This window comes from Petaurus breviceps, unplaced genomic scaffold (genome assembly GCF_028583685.1).
Source record: "Petaurus breviceps papuanus isolate PSGF00001 unplaced genomic scaffold, PetGlider_PUasm1.0 129, whole genome shotgun sequence".
Classification (NCBI taxonomy): Eukaryota; Metazoa; Chordata; class Mammalia; order Diprotodontia; family Petauridae; genus Petaurus; species Petaurus breviceps.
Window position 1 is genome coordinate 8,379,502 of NW_027185665.1, and position 14,047 is coordinate 8,393,548.

At 37.8% G+C, this 14,047-nt stretch overlaps 1 long non-coding RNA gene across 3 annotated transcripts in view; it reads left to right on the top strand.

Moving 5' to 3' along the window:
- The first annotated feature begins 2,768 nt into the window (after window positions 1-2,768).
- The window catches only part of LOC138173768 (uncharacterized), a 166,047-nt gene continuing 154,768 nt past the window's right edge, over window positions 2,769-14,047 (top strand). Inside the window, exon 1 of one of the 3 annotated variants that reach the window (XR_011171515.1) lies at window positions 2,769-2,967. This is a non-coding gene — a long non-coding RNA (uncharacterized lncRNA). Of the gene's footprint in view, window positions 2,968-9,640; window positions 9,779-14,047 lie in introns of those variants that run through there. The other 2 variants (XR_011171513.1, XR_011171517.1) reach the window with 2 other exon arrangements.

Genomic DNA, 14,047 nt, shown 5'->3' on the forward strand with positions numbered 1-14,047 from the left:
ACTTCCTTCCTATCACGTGAGGCCAGTGGAGTGTGAGTGAATGGGGTAAGTTAGCTAGTACAGTACTTTGTCAGTAATACTTTGTACTTTTCACCTGAAAGCCAAAATGTAAGAAACTAACTTAAGGGAGTCACTAGAAAGTCTCTTTGTTTACAGGCAACTTAATGAATCATAATCAGAGACACTGGTCCTCCATGACAGGTGGGATGTTGAATCCAGGACCACTTCCTAGTGTTCAGTGTCTTAGATTCTCATTCATGATATGCCAGTGTCTTAAAGAAGGGGGAGGAATCGGGGCTAGCATGTAGCAGCCAAATATTTAAAATCTCTTCCACTATAGCATTTGCTGGTCATTACTAAGCCAAACTCTGGCACCTGAATGCTTTCTTCCTGATGCTTTCAATCCCAGCTCATCCTTGGTCCTTCATAGCCATTTGGTTCTGTACTGAAGCTCACCTGACCCAGCTTTGTCATTTTCTCGCCATTACTCTGGCTGATCCTTTGGCTTCTCTGACTTTTGGGCCATTGGTGCTTCCAGTCGTGTTTCTGCACCCAATTCTAACATCCAGTTCTCTCCCTTCCTCCTCCCTTACACAAAAACAATTCTCAGAGCAGTGCTTCCCTGTTTCTTTCAGGTCTGACAGCGTGGAATGAACCCCTGACCTTTTGTTAGAAACATAACCACCCAAACCTGTCTCTGGGCAAATGGAGTTGAGCCACTGCTGGCTCTACTTGCCCATGGTGAGTGCACTGAGGCCTAGACCTAGGTGAGATACAGGGACCATGATTTGTGGGGAGAGGATGCATGCATCTCCCCCAGTTGCCGATGCCCTATTTGTGAAGTGCTAATTATGGCTCTTCTTTCCACTGACTAAGAGGATTATTTCACAAGGAAAAGACGGACATCCCTACCTTGGCTAAATAGCATGTTCAAAACACAGGTGGAGCACAGTAAGTGTTGTTGACTAACACCTCCCTTCTGTCTATTATTTACTAAATCTCTATTTAGGCACCCAAAAAGGCAAGTGAACATCTTTTCCCTGCGAGGTGTAATTCTCCTGAAATGTCAATGTTCCCTGAGCTTGCTTAACTTCTTCCAATTGCCTGTGAGTGGGAGAAAATGCCTAGATAGGGAGATAAAAAAGAGAAAAAGAAGGAAAAATGGAGAAGTTTTAGAAATAGAGGTTTTCCACTTAAGACAATGTTCTTTAAGTAAAAAAACCTTAGAATGGAAAAATTTTAATTAATATCATGTTCTACCTGGCCAATCATTCTAATACCCATCACATTAGTACTTGATGGATAGCTTGTATGGAAAGATAAACTGACTTCCCTCATTAGCTTTCTTGAGGAAACTCACTAAGAAGAACCCACTGCTCTTGAAATATGAAATGGCCTAAGGAAGAACAGAAAGGAGTTTTAAAGATCTTGTCTTGTCCTTTTACATATCTCTTACATATTATATAAGTAATATAAAAACTCTTACATATGCAATATTTTATCTAGCATACCTATAGTATTATGACATTAAATAATATTACATATAATATTACAATATATGTAACAAAACAATATCTCTAACGTATTGCATGTTTTCATTAAAAAGTTATTCTCTGGCCCCTTTATAGGAACTGGCAGGAAAGACTTTTTCCAGATCATAAACAGAGATAGAGTAAGATGCCTTGTGAGAATCTAGTCCTAAAGTGGCCTGGGAAGGATGGTGTGAAGGGGAAAGTGTATCAAGGAGCTCTGAAACATCCTAAAAATTAGAGCTAAACTCCAAGCCTACATATTGAGGGCTGGGCTAGGGCTCAGAGCACAAATTAACAGAGACAGCACAGGAGTAGTGGTAGCAAAAATAGAGATGCCAAAAAGTGAGCCCAAGTTAGCCTTCACTTGGGGAAGAGCTGGCGTCCATAGCCCAAGGAGAATGATTACAACTTTGTCTCTGCAATTCAATCTAAACCTAGTCAAGCTCCATTTATGCAAAATAGCTACTAATTGGATGATTCTCACCCACCCTTCACTTTTCAAGTCCTTGCCATCTTACAATAAAGGAATGGCATAAGTCACCTGTACTTAATGCCTTCTACATGACCTGCCCAGGAGAGACTATTTGTGTTTTTAGATTTATAAACTCGCCTTCTGCTATTTGGTGTCTTTGTGTAGCTGGTGTTATTTAATTAGTCATTATTTGGAGGACAGGAGGGAATGAAACTTTGCTTTGGGGCTGAACATGTGTATCCCCCGTCTAGCCAAGAGTACATTTGAAAATGTTAATAATAAGCCAGTGGCATGGAAACAATCTCTCATCTATCCTGAAAAACCATCTTGAACTCACATTTTGCACAGAACAATTTCACAGTAAACAGAAGTCTATCGTCGCTAGAATTACCATCTGCATTTTGCAACACTGAAACAATCGATTGGTGTCTGCTTTATTCCTGGGGTCTTTTGCTCCTGCCCAAGTCCCACCAAAGCTCACTGTTCCCCATGATGCCATGGCCTGCATATAGGAAACATGCATGGCTTCATTGTAATGTGCATGTAAACATTTGTAGGCCTGATTTATTGTGTCCTATGTTTTCTATTGAATTAATACCAAATGTTAAAGAAAATGCTTCGAAAATAAATGTTTCCTACAAGTCACTCATTGGAAACAGTGCTGACAGATGTCTATTGGCTTGGTTACAGTTTGAGTTCCCGAATACAGCAAGTGGAATAGAGTTGGGTTAACTTGGCTGACTGCAATCTTCACTGAAACGGAGGTAGAGAGAGGCCTTTGAAGTTCTCCTGTTATACAATAATACATCGCAGTTACTTGAGGGTGTAGTTTCACTGAAAACATCTGACTGCCACATTATGAAAGGGACATTGAGAAACTGGTACAGAGGAAGACTAGTGGCTCTTTAGTCTGAGGACCTATGTTCGAATCCTACCTGGTGCTTACCACCTCTGTGACATTGGGTAAGTTATTTAATCATCCTGGATCTGTTTCCACTTCTATAAAATGAGACCTTTAAATGGTCTCTGTAGTTATAGATCTATGGTCAATAAATGTATTATACAGAGCTTCTACCCTGGAAAGAACTTGGAGCAGTAGAAAGATTGCTAGATTTAGATATTTAGTGTTGGTGTGATACTCAGATTTTTATTATCTGTAGGTAGATGGCAGAGTGACTAGAGGAAGGGCATGGAGTCAGGAAGACATAAATTTGATGTGACTTCAGATATTAGCTTTGTGACCCTGAGTCATTTAATCTCTGTCTGCATCAGTTTCCTCATCTATAAAATGGGAATAATGATAGTACCCACCTCTCAGGACTGTTGTGAGGATCAAATGAGATAATATTTGTAAAGCACTTAGCCTAGGGCCTGGTACATAGGAGACCCTTAATGATTGTTTCCTTCCTTCCTGAACAAGTTATGTCTCCTTGATGACTTCTAAGTCCCCTTTCTTCTCTAAATGTATGATTCTAAGAACGCTTCCCAAAGATCAACAAAGATCTAGAGAGATTTGGAAACCATGGCATGTGAGCAATGGTTGAAGGAACAGGAAAGTTTAGGTTGGAGCATACTAAAGAGAAATATGCCAACTGCCTTGAAACACTTGAAGGGCTGTCATTTGGAGGAGAGACTGATAATCAGATGTATTCAGTGTCTGTCCAGAGAACAGAACTAAGACTAATGGGTTACTATTATAGGGAAGCAGATTTCACTTTAATAAAAAGAAAAATGTTTCAACAATGGAAGCTGTCCAACAAAAGAATGGTCTGCCTTATTAAGTAGTGAGCTCTCTATCCATGGAAATATTTATGCAGAGGCTGAATAAACATTTTTCAGTAGTTTTGTAGAGGTTTTCCCCTAATTACATGATAGGTTGATTCGTAAATCATACCCTCCCCTCCCCCATCGTAAATACAGAGGTAGATGAATAGAATGCTGGCATTAAATGGCATGGATTCCTGGCCTTTCACGACCTTAGTTGCCATCTCTGGGTGTTCTCTATTTTAATAATGTCCAGTCTGTGTCTGGCTGATACCCGGAAAGGAATTACAGACCCAGATATTGTCTAGGGCAAAGCACGGAGGAAATATTACTTCTTTATCCCTGGAGGTTAGGCCTCTCTTAAAGCAATTCAATATTTTTTTTAACTTTGGTGAGTACATAACTCATATTGAACTTGTAATCTACTAAAACACCCAGATCTTGATGGTTAACCATGCTTCCCCTCCCAGCCCTGTTAAAGACTCTAAACTTCAAATTCACTTGTGTTGCTGTCTCATCCTGTTCTGTCTCATCCTGTTCTCTCAGAGCCTGAGGCCTTCTCACTATAGAACTCTGGAACATCCTACCTTCCTGCTGCCTTTTCATCTTGGAATATCCCTCCATAAGTCCCATCCCCTTTCTTCCATTGCTTAGTTCCTCCTGGAACCTCCATTTAGTGAGGTGCCCCAAACCTTCATTCTCCTCTGGTCCTGTTGTTAACTCTGTGAATTTCAAAATCATGCCCCAGTCAGACTCCACTGAATACCTTTATCTCTAGTTCTTCCTCCCCTCTGCTTTTAAGTTTCCTTTTTATTTGTTTTCTTCCATTAGAATGTAAGCTCCTTGAGGGCAAGGTCTAACTTTCTTTTTGCTTATATTTGTACTTTAGCACTATGTGTCTAGCATATAGTAAGTGCTTAATAAATGCTTGTTTATTCCTTCCCCATTTTTATTTGGAAAAAATTCATTTTTAAATCCAAGTAAAAGGCTTTGTATTCATTCTTGTTAAGTTATGTTTGTTAGATTTTGCTCAATCTTCTAGCCCTGTCAAGATCTTTTTGGATACTGAATCTGTCATCCAAATGTAATCATCATTCCTTTACCAAGTGTGTGATTATAATAAACCACAACTAGCTTTTGAATAAGCCAGGGGAAGGGGAAGAGGTAGCAAAAATGATTCTATATTTGGATCAGTATAATGTATTTTTCATAATATCTATCATATTTCATTTGTAAGAACATTTATAATTTGCAATTTGGGAAAAGTACTATTATGTCAACTTTACAGATGAGGCATAAAGAGGTTAATTGACTTTTCTGTAGTTGCATAGGGAGTTAGTAGCAAAGATATAAAAACCTAGATCTCATGGTATACATGATTAAGTCTTTTCAGACCCATCTTTGCATAATGTTGAGTGTGAAGATACACTAAACAACAAAACTGGGGATCTGATGCTTACCATTTCCATACTTCCTCTACTGACTCATGCCATTGAGCTTCAGGTCACCCGCTCAGTTATTTGTGGTTCCCGTGTGACCCATTCCTTAAATTAGGAAGTCCATGTGCTGTCCATCACACATGACCCTCCCAATGCCTCTTCAGCACACATCTGTGTAATGCCAAGCAAAGACAACTTCCCAAGGTTCAAAATACCAGCATAGGTGCTCTCCATTTTATTCAGTGAAAAAATAAGAACAGAGAGAATCAACATATAGCACAATTCAAAATACAGCATTTACCAAGTGTGATTCAATAATCTCCAAGTACTACCCCACCCCTGGACATCACATTCATTTAATCAGTCACAAAGTCCCTCTCCTAAATACCACTCCACCCCTAGGCTGTACATTCTTTCAGTCCATTACAAAGTCCCTCTTCTCAAATGGAGATTAGTTTCCAATCATAAGTAAAGTACATTCATTTGTTTAATCACAGAGCACAAAAAGGTCAAAAGTTCCCCAACCTTGGATCACAATTGAATCTATCCCAGAATTACAACAAGCTTAAGCACAGCATTTAATACCCAAAGAGAGGTCTTTTCTTCATCTTGACATGAGGCAAGGTCTCAGCAATCCCTGTTCCTGGAGAGACAAAGCTTAGCAAGGCCACAAGATACATTGCCAGTCTCTTCATTAATTCATTCTCTGTCTGCAGAACAGTCTCAGGAGCTCTGAACCAACAGCAAGGTTCCAAAACCTCTGCAACAACAGCACTGTCCTTCACCAGTGGACAGAATTCACTCTCTTTCTGCAGAACAGTCTCAGGAACTCTGAACCAACAGCAAGGTACCAAGACCTCTGCAACAACAGCACTATCTTTCACCAGTGGACAAATCTGGCAAAACAACATCAAAACAGACAGACAAAGTACCAGCATAACAGCCATGTCTCCTCAGTCCTTGGCAGCTCTGGGTGGCAGCTCTCAAAAAGTCCTGGGCAATTCAAAGTGGCCCTCAGAAATCCTCCCAGTCTCTCTCTGCCTCCAAGGTGCTGCTTCCAAAAAGTTCTTCTGCCTCTCCCTTTTCTTTTGTCTCTCTAAATTTATGTCACCAGCTCCACCCAGTTCAGCCCTCTCTTCACGTCAACAAGTCCATCCCACAAGTGGGTTTCACAAGCTCTGGATTTTAACACAATCAAACCAAAAACCAAGCCAATACAGGGGGATCTTTAAATTCCATTACTATTACAATCTTCCATCCTGCCTGTCTGCATCTATCATGAGATCATCCAGGGAGATAGATGTACATCCTCCTTTCTGGTTCATGCTTCAAATGGCCACTAGCTTCTGCTCTTTTCACTGTGCACCATTGTTACATTATATAAATCAAGACAGGTAGCACTATTAAACTAGACATTTCTGCCCTTATCTTCATGGATAGCTTTGCAAAATGTGGGTATACACATAAATTCATTCAATGAATACTTACCAACACTTACCTTCTATGTTCAGAATCATAGGTACCTGGGGAAGTTGCATGAGTTAAATAAGACAGTATTCTTGGCCTAAAATATACACATTCTCCTTTTAGGATGCCAGATTTTCTGAAAGTAAATTATGGCTTCTTGCATTAAAAGGAGAAATTTTCCATTTGTGGAATCATAGGATCTTAAATTTAGTGTTGTGATGGCTCACGGTGGCCATATTGTTAGAGGATGTGTTAGGCTTGATCTAGCTACCCTTCCAGTAGGTAGATGGGACAGTGAATAGAGCACTGGGCTTGGAATCAGGAAGCCTCATCTTCTGGAGTTCAGATCTGGCCTCCTACACTTAATAACTCTGTGACCCTGGTTAAATCATTTGACTTTGTTTGCCTCAGTTTCTTCATCTGTAAAATGACCTTGCAAAGGAAGTGGCAAACTACTACAGCATCTTTGTTAAGAAAACCCCAAAAGGGATCATGAAGAGTTAGACATGAACAACAGTTATACTTCACAGTCTTGTTCTCAAGGTAGGGAGAGAAAACATGTCCACAATTAAATACATTTTATTCCATTAGTTCTTTATGAGTGGTGTTGCAAAGACATGCCAAAGGATGTTTCTGTGGAAGAGGTAGTGTTTTAACTGGATCTTGAAGGATATGAGGGGGATAGTCAAATAAATGGATAAAAACAAGAAAGCTAAAAATTCAGTTAAATTTAGATGCACTGTTTCTCAATTAACATCAATAGAATTGTATTTATAAGGATTCCTTTCTTCCCATTGGAGTAGAGAAAGGTGAGATGGAGGGAAAAAATCAATTCAAATATGGAAAATAACATAAAAAGAGATTAAAACTTAGAAATAGAAAAAAATGTAAAAATCATAGGGTTTCTTAATCTTTTTTTTTTGTCATGGACCTCTTTGGCAATCTTTTAAAATGTATGGACCCCTTACAGAATAATATTTTTAGTGTATAAAATAAAATACATGATATTACAAAGAAAGCCAAAGGTAAGTCAAAATAAAGATGTGGTTTTCCTATCCATGGTCATAGACCCTCCTGACATCCTAATTCATGGTCCCCTTGGGAATCCCCATGGACTTCAGCTTAAGAACCCCTGCATTAGCAGTTGAGTTCCTTTTGTGTCAGATACAAAAAGAAAAGGCTCAAGAAGTGGGGCCTTTTTTTGTAAGTCACATTTATTTTCTTTGTAGGTTACCATTTAAAGTTTCATGTCTTGATAATTCAACTTTCCATTGAAACTAAATCTTTAAATCATCCACCTACCAGACCTAAAATTTTCTGAACATAGTTGTCTAGAAATTACTGATTCCCTTGTAGACTTTTGGTCTTTTGGCAACACACATGTCTTGCATACTCTGGATAATTAAGTCTGCTCTTATGACTTCTTTTTTTATTGATTGTGTGAATGGTGGTGAAAAGAAAATGTGTTGAATTTGCAAAGATTTTTAAAAATGACTTGTAGCGACCCGGCACCTCCAGCTGTATGCTTGCTCATAAAGAGTAAAAATGAAAGGATTTGTCCAAATGTGTGGCATAATATGGTAGTAATAGAGGGCTTTTATCTCTCATCATAAAGAGCACTAGAGCAAGAGGATTAGGGGAAAACTCTTTGAAAATCAGAGCTCATGTTATTGCTACTTGATGGACTAACAATTTAGATCTAATTGATCACGGCATTAATTATCCATAATCTCTACATACATGGGGAGCCTTGTGGGATATTTCTAATCAAATTAAAACTAATTCAAAGCCATCTCAGATTACAGAATGTTTTGTCTCTCTTTTCAGCTAGGAGAGTCGGGGGAAATGTACTGCTTATTACAGGCTGATCTGAGTGCCTGCACTCTATAAAGGGCCTTTAATATAATCACTTTCACAGAGCTGAGGGGAGTAGTAGCCTTCTGTAATTGAGCCTAGCAGAATAGAGACTTTCAAAAAAATTGTAAATGAAGAAAGATTTGACAGCATTTCATTTTACCAGCTCAAATTTATGTACCTCCTAAATACTTCAAATAAGTTTTCTGGGTTAGTATTATGCAAACTCCAGAAATCATTGATTAGATCTGCATACAGAATCAATTATGCTGATGACTGTTTCTCGTACTTGGAGAAAATTTTTTTTGTTGTTTCTGGTGGATTTTAAGTTAACTAAGTGATGCTGGTGTCCATAGAAAAAGCCCTAGAAAATAAGAGGTTATGGGTTCTAGTTATGGCTTATCCCTTAATAAATTATGTGATCTTAGACAAATCAACGCATGTCTCTGAGATTCAAGGTTTCCTCCTTTCTCAAAATAGGAATAAAATACTTACATTCCCATCTCCTTCGTGAAATTGTACGTGTTGATTTCTATTCCCTACTCCACCCTCAATTCCCAACCCTAGCTTCCAGTTTGAAACTGGAAGCATCACAGTACAATGGAAACAGTGCTAGGTTTGGGGTGAGGAAACCTTGGGTTTGAATTTCTTCTCAGATAATGTCAATGTAACCTTTGGCAAGTCCATTAACCATTTAAAGTCCCAGTTTCATAATAAGTAAAATGGGTTTAGCATCTGTCTAGAAGGGTAGTTGTAAGACTAAAATGAAACAATTCAGATAAAGTATTTTTTAAACCTAGCAATGTTAACTAAAAGTTATTATTATAATGGTACTGCTATGTATCAGGGATGCAGTTTCCTGCTTTATCTGGCCCCAAACAATTATTTCATTCCCTGAATTATTATTCTACCACTCACTACCATCCCTCCCCAGAGAAAAAATTAAAAAATGATAAAGAGGATGTAATAGTGCACAGAGAGATATTTGCTTATGTTCTATGAATCTGATTGAAAGCAACTGGTTGGCAGCTATATAGGCGACTTTACTTTTCTCTGAAAAAATATTCAAACCAAAGCAGAAACAAATATTCAGGAAATATGTAACTGAGTTCTCTGATAAGAGATCCATGCCTGCAATCTGATGTCCTGGTTCACTTCATAGAAAAGAACAAATGTGGGTTTGCTTAAGTACATCACATGTTAGAGAAAGGAGCCCAGCTCTGTTTGAGACTGCCTATGTTTCAGCAAAAGTAAGTTTCCATGTATGAATTACAGTGTGTGTGTGTGTGTGTGTGTGTGTGTATGAGTGAGTGAGTGAATGAGTGAGTGAGTGAGAGAGAAAGAGAGAAAGAGAGGAAGAGAGAGATAGGAAAAGAGAGAGAGGAAGAGAGAGAGAGAGACAGAGAGAGAGATTGATTTGTGTGTGTTGGAGTCAAGGAAGCTCTATGTGAAGCACCCTAGAATTTTAGTTTTGGGGATTCTGAATTTGAGCCATTTGAGTCTTTTGACAATTCAAAAGAGAGCTTTGCAGAATGAGATTTCCTTGTCTAAGGAAAGAAGAGTTTGAAAATCCTATAAACAAAAGTGTTCTAAAACTTCTGGGAAATAAAATACTTCTTACCAAACAACATTTTGATGAATTAAGTGAAAATGAATTGAAAATATGTGGATTAATTTTTTCTTTAAAATGCACATGGGTTTAAAAGTTGCAGAGGGAAAAATTGCTTTGCAAAAGACATCCAGGCTTTGGCAAGCCCAAACGGAAGAGACAAATATTGTATTTTCTTCTCTAATAAACTGCAGTGTACTAATTCTCCTCAATTCAATAAAGAGGAGTCTTCTTTGAGCAAGGCATCGTGCTAGATTTTGAGGCTACAGTAATATATAATGACCAATGCCTGGTCTCAAGTTGCTTATAGTCATTAAAGGAGATGTGACGGATGAGTTCAATACAAGAAAGAAGAGATTGAGGAAAAGAAGAGATCAAGAAAAAAGTGCAATAAGAAATTTGAGGAGGGAGAGATGCCTTTTAGATGGTAGGAAATTAAGGAAGGTGATAGAAGAAAAGGTGGCTGGACCCTGAAGAATTTAATTAGACTAAGGCAGAGGAGTGTCTTCAAGGCATGGGCACAACCCATATGCAAGGCCGGAGAGGAAACAGAGACTGGCAGCAGGTGGTAAGCAGTCCATTTTGACTAGAACCAAAGTTAATAAAAAAGAATTGCATGAAATTAGGTTGGGAAGAGAAGGTAGAGCAAGACTGAGACTAATAGGACATGTCCATCACTGGTAGTCCTTGTGAGGAAAGACTTCTTTATCAAGAAAGGGAAATGTGCCAATCTTTTCTCTGAATCTGATGCCTCTTTGTAATTAATCTGATACTAGTATAAAAGCTTCATCCACACTGCCCCCCTCCCAGATATTCACATCATTTTGTATTGAGCTGAGTGCAATCTACAAGGAAAGCTTCCTATTGCAAAGGGGGGCAATTCCTAATATGTGGACTACTGTGGATTTTCTTCCATGTGACTACATACGTGAATTAGCAGGAACTGAAATGACTCTCTTCCTTATATTCATCAATATTATTAGAATCACTACATGTACCTTTTTTTTATTCTGACTATCCTATGTTTCATCATTTAATACGTCTTCTTGCTTCTCCCAATTCTTCATATTCTACTGAAACTTTGTAAGTAGAGAGTCACACCAATGAAGCTGTAGGAAGGACAGATTGAAAAGGGAGAGACTAGAGGAAAGGAGACTAGTTTAAATAGTATTATGAGCCCAGATAAGAAGGGATGAATAACAAAAGAGACTGAATGGAGGGAAAGGGTTGGATGCAAGATACATTGTGGAGGTACAAACAATCGGAGTTGACACACAATTGGATTTGAGATGTGCGAAAAAGGGAAGTCACACATAATTCAAAGTTTTGCCGCTTAGAGACATTGACTATTGTGGTATCATCCAGAAAAAAATAGAAACCCATCAGGTAGGTTGAAGGGAAATTTGTGGGTTAATTTTTAGTAATGTTGTGGTTTGAGATAACAGGGAAATGACCAAATGAAGATACATTTGAGAATCTCAATATAAATAATATAATACAATAATCAATATAATAAAACAATCTACAAAAAGGTTTTGTAAAACCTGAAGTGTGTGCATATACACTCACACACATATACATGTGTACGTATGTGTCTATGTACATACATGTAAATACAATATAGTAAGCTCAATACTTGGCAAGCCCTGAGTTTACCTAATCTTCCTGATTTTATCAAAAAAAATTGATAAAAAATCTTATGAAGACCTTGAAACTAAAGAGACACAAGAGGCCGATGATTGGTGAAAGCAGAATTATTTTTGTGATCACTTGAAATAAAACTTTAAGGCTAAACAATCAACAAAACAATAAATTCTCACACTGAAAATTTAACAATTGGCTCTCTTCAGCCAGTTCAAGCTGGATCTGTCTCACAAATGGGTTTATCAAGTCATTGGTTAATAGGTTCCTTTATTTCTGATTTCCCCTTTTCTAGTATATTCCATTAATTTACTTTCCTATTTTTCTAACCAATGACAAAAGTTTCTGAAAATTACTTCTTTATAACATAGTTTAAGATCTAGATTAACCCTTAACCCTTTCCTTGTTTCTTTGATATTATAGATTTTTATTATTCCAAATGATTTTCAAAATGATCTTGAGAGTCTTGAACAATGAGACAAATTAACAAGAGAGCATTTCATAAGTGGCTAAATATAAAATCTCAAATCTGAGTTAAAAATCAATTTCATAAGCTGAAGATGAGGAAAGTGTGTCAAGATAACAGCTCCTTCAAAAAATAACTGACATTTTTAGTGAACTGAAAAATTCTCATAGGCCAACATTGTGTTGTGGCTGCAAAGCTAAACCTGACATTAGGCTTCATCTATACCTCTTTATTCTTCCATGGTCAGACCAAATCTGTAGCACTGTTTTCATTTTTCAATGACATATTTTAGTGTATCAAGTATCTCTCTCATGGCTTACTCTCCTGGAGTCAGGTTACTACATCTCCCTTTTAGCACTTTGGGACAGATGACAGATTGCTATTGATGGTTCTTTTACATTGCCTATATGTCCTTCTTCATTCTTTCTCTCATCACTTTCCAGAAAACCACCTTTTAGAACAAAAAAATTTAAAAGAAGAAAATTCTGCTAAAATCATCAACAGTTTGACAAAATCTGATGTCACATTCAATGGTCCAAATCTATAGACCCCCGCACTTCTGCAAAGGAGTAGAGAAGATATCTCCTCATATCTCTTTATTATGGCTTGTGAAAATATGTGAAAATAGGAGATAGAAGGGAGAGTTTTGGGAATGGCCAATAGTCATGAGTGAATAGTAGGAGTGATTTTTTTTTAAAGTCTAGAAATGTGGGTTTGAGCCAGATTGAAGGGCATTAATGACAGACTTAGGAGGCTGCATTTTATCCTAGATACAGTGGAGGAAGCATAGCAATGTTCAAACCTATTCCTTATGAAGATTATTATGGCAGCTGAGTGAAAGATGAATTGGAATGGGGGAGAAACAGAAATCAGGAAACCCAAGTTGGAGACCACCACCATAGTCAAAGTGAGAAGTAATGAGAACTTGAACTAGAGTTCTGACTATATGAATGGACCTGATATTTATGAAGATAAAATAGGATGTGGCAAATAGTTAGATTAAGGTGATGAGGGAGAGGGAAGAGTCTAGGTCATAAAGCTGGGAATCCTTGATCAGTCTTCTAACCTCTAGTCTTCCCCTAATCATCTAATTCTACAGAAATTGATATTAATATACCAATAGCAGCTCAAATTAAACTCATTACTTTCTCCTAGTTATGTGTTGATAGATGCTTAACAAGCCACTATCTGGAGGTGGGGGAAACCCATATACCAGACAACTTTTATATTTAATCTCCATTTTTATTATTTTCTTCATCACTTTCTTAAGTCTAAACAATCAATAAAACATTAATTGAAGCCCTGATTTATAGCATTTGTCTATTTCAGAGGCATAAATTCTCAAACGAAAAATTTACCCATCAGCTCTTGAGAGCCAGTTTGGGCTGGCTCCAGCACATACTCCTAAACTGGTACCTTCTCCCAACTTCCTTATTTCTGATGGGACTGAGATCTTCTCAGTCACCCCAGAATCTTACAGATTGGCCTCCTTTTCTTCACTTAAATACATAGTTTTAGAGTTAGATGTAGATATTTAACATCAATATCTATATCTGTATGTAGCACCAATGCAATATTCACAGCATCAAAGCAACTAAAAATATGCCGGCATAGTGCTCAATCACAAAATATAACAGAATCTCCATGTAGAAGACAGGAGAAAAACATTTAGATACCAGAAAACTGAATTCCAAAACCAGAAAGCCGAATCCATCACAGTAGCAAAGAAGTTAATACACCATAATAGCACAGAGAGCCACAACATCCTTTATCCTTCCCACAAATCAACACTCAAAGGCCTAA